Below are 7,149 nucleotides of genomic sequence, written 5' to 3' on the forward strand. Positions count from 1 at the left end.
TCACAGTCAACACACGCTCACCTTAAGTCACAGCCGCACATGCAACACCTTTGAATGGTATTGCCTGGTGTTTTTTAATGGAGGAATAATTTCTGAAGAAACATATTCCACACAGGAGACCTGTTCATACCTTTTGCTTTAGTTCAGCTGGAAGAACTACTCCTTCATTTTTCAACCACCAACACAGGTTAGAATCCCCATAATAATACAGTGGTACCTCAGGTTACATACGCTTCAGGTTACATATGCTTCAAGTTACATACGCTTCAGGTTACAGACTCCGCTAACCCAGAAATAATGCATCAGGTTAAGAACTTTGCTTCAGGATGGGAACAGAAATTGTGCTCCGGCGGTGCGGCGGCAGCAGGAGGCCCCATTAGCTAAAGTGGTGCTTTAGGTTAAGAACAGTTTCAGGTTAAGAACAGACCTCCGGAACGAATTAAGTACTTAACCCGAGGTACCACTGTAATCCCTTTCAGCAAACACTGAAAGGATTGACTCTGCAATAAAAGGAGTTGCTTTGCATGTGTGCATGTGAACATGTATGTGCTTGTTAAAGGAGACAGGCATAATTTTCAGCCCCCTTAAGGCCGCACACCCACCCCATCCAGGGAGAGAGCACGCTTCTGGCTAGCACCACTGACATGGTGGAATACTTCTGGGCTCTTGCAGTAGCAGCCGGGGCTCTCAAATTTCAGCAGCACTCGGTGCAACGTCAAAATTTGGCACGCCCCCACTTCTCAGGCTCCGTTCTACAGCATTGTTGTGATGCCCCCTGAAGTATGGAACCTAAGAAGCTTTTATGCTGGGTCAAACCGTTACTTCATCTAGCGCAGAATTATCTACACTGATTGGCAGCAACGCTGCAGGGGACATTCCCAGCCCCACTTGGGAGACTGAAACTGGACATTCTGCATGCAAAGCAGCTGTTCTGCCACAGAGCCACAGCCCTTCCTCTGGGAAGTGGCACAGTCCAGAATTCTAGTGCCTCAGTCGAACATTGCACCCTGGGAGAGATGACTTCATAACTCAAGTTGTATGGTTGCAGGTTGCAGAAGCTGGGGTGCAATATGTGGCGTGCACTCTGCTAATTTTCTACTTGCAGGGAGATTTTTTTTTTTAAAGTAAGGAAGTGCTCAAAAATATTGTTCTCCTCCCCTCCTCAGCTGCAGCTTCTCCAAGAGTCATTTTTATTGTGCATTCATAATTATTTGATCCTGCTTTGAATATTGTTTTCTTTCCAGTTTCTTTTCCGTTCAGTGTGTGTCCCCCAGCTTCCTGCTGAAATCTTTGTAACTTTTCATAGCACAAAGGTTCCAAGGTTTTGTGTTGCTTTCTTGCACTCACTCCTGTGCCCCTCTGGGTGGCAATCATGCAGTAATGTTGGGGAAGCATCAAAGAACAGCTAAGAAAGCAAAATGATGTGTGGATGCTCCAGTATAAATCTGCCACTAATGCGTTATTACTGAGTCGCAATACACCCGCACACCCTGCTGGAGCAGCACCCGTCTGGAGGGGCCTGGGTGTGGTCTCCAAGGAGCCCTGAGCGGCATTTAACACTCCCCTCTTATTTAAAGCCAGTCAAGAACTAGGCCTGAGACAGCCATACTCCACTGAGCCTGCCTGTGTCTGCCTGTAAATCTTTAGCGCGCACACACACACACACACACACACAAACCCTCTGCCTCTGGGTGGAGAGAAAGGAAGATTATAATGCGAATCGGATAGAAGTTCAGAGCAGCCTCATAAAGATTAATTACGATCAGGGGGCTTTTAGCACATTAATCGCGTACGGAAGTGGCATTGTATGCCAACTGCATCCTCAGACCGGGGAGAGCTTGGAAAAGGAGGGGGCACGGTAGAGATGCCTAGGCTCCATCTTCTGAGCCAGAAATATTTCTGTGGCATCACTGGAGGTGCAGGGGTGGAATGCAGAACTAGCTAGGATGCACGGGTTCAATGCATGGGTGTAGCCGGGGGGGCAGCCCCCCATCAATAAAAATACATAGGTTCTGCCATGCCTCAAACAAAAGGCCTCCCCCCCCAAAAAACCCCCCAAAATCCTGGCTATGCCCGTGGTTCAATTCCCCTGCTTTGGGAGATCTGAAAATAATCAGCAAAAGGTAGAAATGCCATCAACAAATCAGCTCTCCTAGGCAAAAGTCTTCTCCACTGAAACAAACCAAAGGTTCTGGACTGTGGGTTGGCAGTGCAGTTCCTCAGAACGAGGCCAGGTAGCTGAGATCACTCTCTGGACCCTGTTTTTTCCTTTTATTTCTTTTTTCCCATGTGCTGGAGTGTGTGAGGTGCATCAGTAAGAAGAATCAGGGGCCAAGGTGGGGAGGAGGGTCTTTGCATCTTCTCTGCTCCCAACTTTCTCCCATCTTTGCAGCCAGGACTCCGGGGTTCTTTGCCAAGCCAGGGGGTGGGGGTGGAAGGCAATTCAGTGGCCTAGCAGAAGAAAGGGGCTAGCAGTTCGATTCCTCCCCACCACCAGATCCTCAAATCCACAATCAGAGATCTCAGCCTGAGGAAATGGGTTGCAGATGATGTCTGGAGGACGCTGGGGCGCCCCTTCTCCTGCTTCCACAGACACGTGCTCCCTGACCATCTGCCCCGGCCTCCCCTCATCCCCGGGGGGTAATAAAGAGCCACTCAGGGTGAGGTTTTGCAGAGCCCAGATGTGATTGATTCCTCCCCCTTTAAAATAAAAAATGGGGGGGGGGGAGAAAAGCTAGCCATCGCAAAGAAGAGAGCGTTCATGGTTCCCCAGAGGCACACAAGAGCTTCAGCAGCTGCTTAGAACTGGGTTGTGATGATGGGATGGAGTGGGAATGGCCTTCGGTACTGATGCAGAAATGCAGCTGTTTCTGGGGAAGGACCAGCAAGAAGAGAAGCTGCCAGGCACTCGCCAGAGCAGCAAAGGCCAGCGCAGGATGCGGGGCGGGTGCAAGAGGCCAGCGGGCAAAGAAATGTGCGCGCAAAGAGGAATTCTCGCCGGAATGATCTCTCGGTCTCCTTCAAAAGGGGGCTTTGGAAGCTTGCAAATACCAGATAGGCTTGGGATTTAAATACGTAAGGATAGGAATTAAGATGTTTAAAGCTAAATTAGAAAGAATGGAAGATGTTAAGTGATCAAGTTAATTTTTAGAGGAGAAAATTGATTTTGCAAAAACTGTTAAAATGATATACAATGAAACTCAACCAGGGGGATTTGAGGAAGTCACTTAACAATGTTATTAAGATTGGTTTAATTACGGCACAACTAGGCTGTATGTTTGTTTGTCTTAAAAATCTTGGAAAATCAATTTGAAATTTGAAAAAAATAAATAAATAAAAGGGGGCTATGGAGAGCCGAGGCGAAGCGGCCAAGGGCGGGTGAAGGGCGCCATCTGGTGGCGGGCTTGCTGCACTCGCGCCGAGCCGAGCTAATCTTCTGCTTCCCCGACAGGCGTCTTGCTCCCTTTCATCTGTCGCTGGAGAACCATCGTGCAGCCGCCTTGCCCTCCCTGGCACGCTCCTTTTATAGTAAGGGAGAAGTCGGATCTTCCAGCCCCAATTCTAATCCCTTTCTGGACCCCCGACCCCCGCACCCCACTTCCAGGAACCGCGGCGCGGCCAGAGATGGGGATAATTAATGGAGGCGCAAAGGCGATTAATGGAAAATGCCTTTTTTTCCCCCAAGCCGCACATCTAGCAATGCCAGGAGCCAGAGAAATAAACAAGGGGGAGGGGGAAAGCGAGGGAGTTTCATTGGTTCACCCAAAATGAAGGGAAAAGAGGGGGGCAAGAGCCTATAATTGGCACCCCTGAGAGACCCGGTGCGGGATGATTCACACGGCTGGAATCCTGAGATCTCTGCAAGGAAACCTTTTTAGGAAAGGGCCAAAGGGAGCTGTGCGCGGTGGCAGAGGGCCAAAGGGAGGGGAGAGGAGGCGGGTCCGGGGAGGGCGATCTCGCAGACAACCCAGATCAGCCAACTTCCCTCCGCCCCTCAAGAAATGCCATCATCGCCCCATTCCGATGGACGGGGCTGATGTCATCTCAGACCACGCTTAGCATCTGGAAGGCAAATAAAAATGCTAGACGACCCAAGGATGCGGCTTCCTTTACTGCCTTTGATCTTAGCTTCCGTCCTACAAGGTGGGTCACTCTGGGCCATGTTGTCCGTTTATTTCCCTGTTTTTCTAAGCCCAGGGAGAAAGTGGAGGCTGGTCCACGGGGGCTAAGAGGGTTCTGCCCCCAAAACTCACCCAGTCCCCCACCTGCCTGCCTGATTTATGGCCTCCTTATGGCCAGTCCAGGGTCTCTCCTGCCAATCTAGGCACATGAGCAAGTTGGTAAAGAGACTCATGTGCGTTCAATTATCTGGGTCCCAAGTCTTTTAAAGTTTATGTGTCAATTTTAACCCCTCGAATTGGGGCCAGGCACACAAAGGCAACCAGTGCAAGGCTGTCAAGTGTGGTGCTGTATTATAATTTGGGACCTGACAGTTGTATTCTGCACTAGTAATTTCTGAAACAGTCTTCAAGGATCGCCCCACTTACAGTGCATGGCAGTAATCTCACTCTGGAGCTTACCAGAGCATGGATAGCTGGGGCAAGACTATCCTGGTTCAGGAACAGCAATGGCTGGCGAGAAGCGCTCTTGGGTCTTTTTACACAAGCACAAACCCAGGTTGCAGCATGTGTGCCTTCAAGAGGGAGCTGCAAGCTACAAGTGTAACTTACGACAAATGTCAAACAGAAATTCAACAGGTGAAGCTTTCACCAGAATGCAAAGGTGGTGACTGAGGTGGGGATGTTTTGCTTTCTGTTTAAAAGTAAGAGCCCTGCCAGAAAGAAAGAAAGAAAAAAGGCAAATCTTCCTAAATAAATAGGACTTCAGGGCCATGCCATCCGTTTTGGCTCTTCAGCCACTTGGCCCCCTCCTTTTCCTCACTGCCAGCTATTAGCTGCTTTCCCCCCAGTGGCAAGAGAGACAGAGAGACGCAGCAATGGGGGTGGGGAACCTGTGTCTCTCCCGGTGCTGCAAGGACTACAACTCCCATTATCCCTGACCCTCGGCCATGCTGGATGGGGCTGAGGAGAACTGGAGTCCAGCAACACCTGGAGTGCCTGCGGTTTTCCATGGCTGATGTAGGAGAGAACAGAACGGAAGAGGAGAAGCATAGATCTGTCAGCTTCATTTAACTCCAAAGTCACAATTTATAAACTCACAAGCCTCAGAGCACTGCTTTCTTGACAAATTTGACGAAAAAGAATTGATGGTTTTCCTGTTTCTATTTCTAGAAAACAGATGGCTTTCCCTTTTCTGAACAATGAACACCAGCATCTGTCTTTTTGTTAGAATTTTCTCTCTTATGATATCATCTCAGTTCAGGAGCCTCAAAAAGAAAAACCCCACCCCAAAACACTATGGTTAAGATTTTGCTTGTGTTTGTGTAATTGATTAATCAATATGGTGAGCTGGCTCAAATATATTTAATCAGTTAACACATGCAGACTATAAAGTAAAGTACACTGGATAATTTATTAGAGCACCAGAGTCTATGTACTTTGTCTTATATCAAGGCAGTCCCAGGCTTGCCTGCTTCTCAGCACCTAAAATCTATCAATGTCCAAGAGTATCCGACACCAAAGAGTTCCCCGCTGGCTCCAGAACACAAAGGAACATATTGGCTCTAAAGATGGCATGTTCAGCGCCTCCTCTGACATCAGTAGTCCATGGGCAAGTCCAGAGTCCAGCCAAGATTATTGGGAAGCTTCCTGTTGCAACCATCTATCAAGCCACAGGAGGCCCAAACAGGTCCATCGTTTCCATCACTAAGGAGAGATGCTCCATGAAGTAGCTGGTGGACACACACAGAATCCGGGCTTCATCTGCTCTCCATTGACTGCAAAAAATTTAGACTGAAACATAAAACATCAACACTTGCATCCAGGAGCAGGCAGGGAGGAGCATCATGTTATGGGAGTGCTGTGAGAGATGAATGATTCTGGCAGCTAAGTCAGCAAGGGGAGACAACAGAAGGTTGGGGTGCAGAAGGGCCCCAGCTCAGTGGGAGAGCAGCCACTTTGCATGCAGATGGTCAATCCCTGGTAGGTCTGGGAGCTCTGCCTGTCTGTCCCCCTGAAAAACTGCCGATGGTCCTGTGCTAAATGGATGAGAGACAGATTCCTCCATCCCCAGGAAGTTGTCCTCTGTGCAGAAGCACAAGGATCCAAACGCAGGTCTTGCTCAGCACACCACTTTCTTTTACTTGCACCCCACTCTGCCTCCAAGTTATGCTCAAAACAACCCTGCAGGGTAGGTCAGGCCAAGAAACAGACTCATTCGAAAGGGTTCAGCTCCAAGGGCCTTCTGGCAGTTCCCTCCTGTGAGAAATGAGGTTACAGAGATCCAGGAAGAGGGCCTCCTTGCTGGTGGCACCTGCCCTGTGGAACGTCCTCCCATCAGATGTCAAGGAGATAAATAACTAATAATAAATAATAAAACTGTTGTTGTTGTTTAAACCCTGGTTCAAGTCCAACATCCCATTCATTACGGCGCCACCTTGTCTCTCATCCTCCTGCAGCTTGTGCAGGAGACCTTCCAGCAGGCTGCACCCGGGACTCAGAGCCCACCATCTGCCCCGATTGCCGCCACACCTTGCCTCTTGTAGAAGGGGGCACCTGGCCAATACTCACACATGCAAGATGTCCTCCATCACGTCCAGTTCCTTGCTGATCCCTTCTTTGCGGGGCTCAGGCTCAGGGGCCAGGGAGCCCAGCGCAATCTGGGCCACTGATGATGATGGGAAAGGGATCCTCAGCTCACAGATGTTGGGGGTAGCAATAAGGAGCATAAAACGTAAAGAAATCCCCCACACACACATACAGGTGCACACTGCCCACCTTTCCAACAAGAGACACTCTCTCTTATTCAAGGTCACTTTTGTAGTCTATGTTTAATATTTCTGGGAGAGCTTCTAGTCCCTGGTTTTTGACTGCGGAGCTCGACACGGCCAGGCCAGAGCACTTCTGTGACATGTAACCAGGCCCAGAACATTGGTACCAAATGAGTGTCACATTTAGTGTCCCATGCACTTCATTCTAATGCAGTAATATTGGAATTTTCTCAGAGGTGAATTACACACACTAAAATAAA

At 49.1% G+C, this 7,149-nt stretch overlaps 1 long non-coding RNA gene across 1 annotated transcript; it reads right to left on the reverse strand.

Annotated features, from left to right (window-relative positions):
- Positions 1-5,513: 5,513 nt before the first annotated feature.
- On the reverse strand, positions 5,514-6,816 carry LOC309360352. Its single transcript, XR_014164029.1, has 2 exons — positions 6,690-6,816; positions 5,514-5,896 (listed from the first exon to the last, which is right to left on the reverse strand). It is a non-coding gene; the product is annotated as an uncharacterized lncRNA (long non-coding RNA).
- Between the last annotated feature and the right edge of the window lie 333 nt (positions 6,817-7,149).

The sequence above is a fragment of the Podarcis melisellensis genome (genome assembly GCF_964234715.1).
Source record: "Podarcis melisellensis genome assembly, chromosome: 17".
In the NCBI taxonomy this organism is placed as follows: domain Eukaryota; kingdom Metazoa; phylum Chordata; class Lepidosauria; order Squamata; family Lacertidae; genus Podarcis; species Podarcis melisellensis.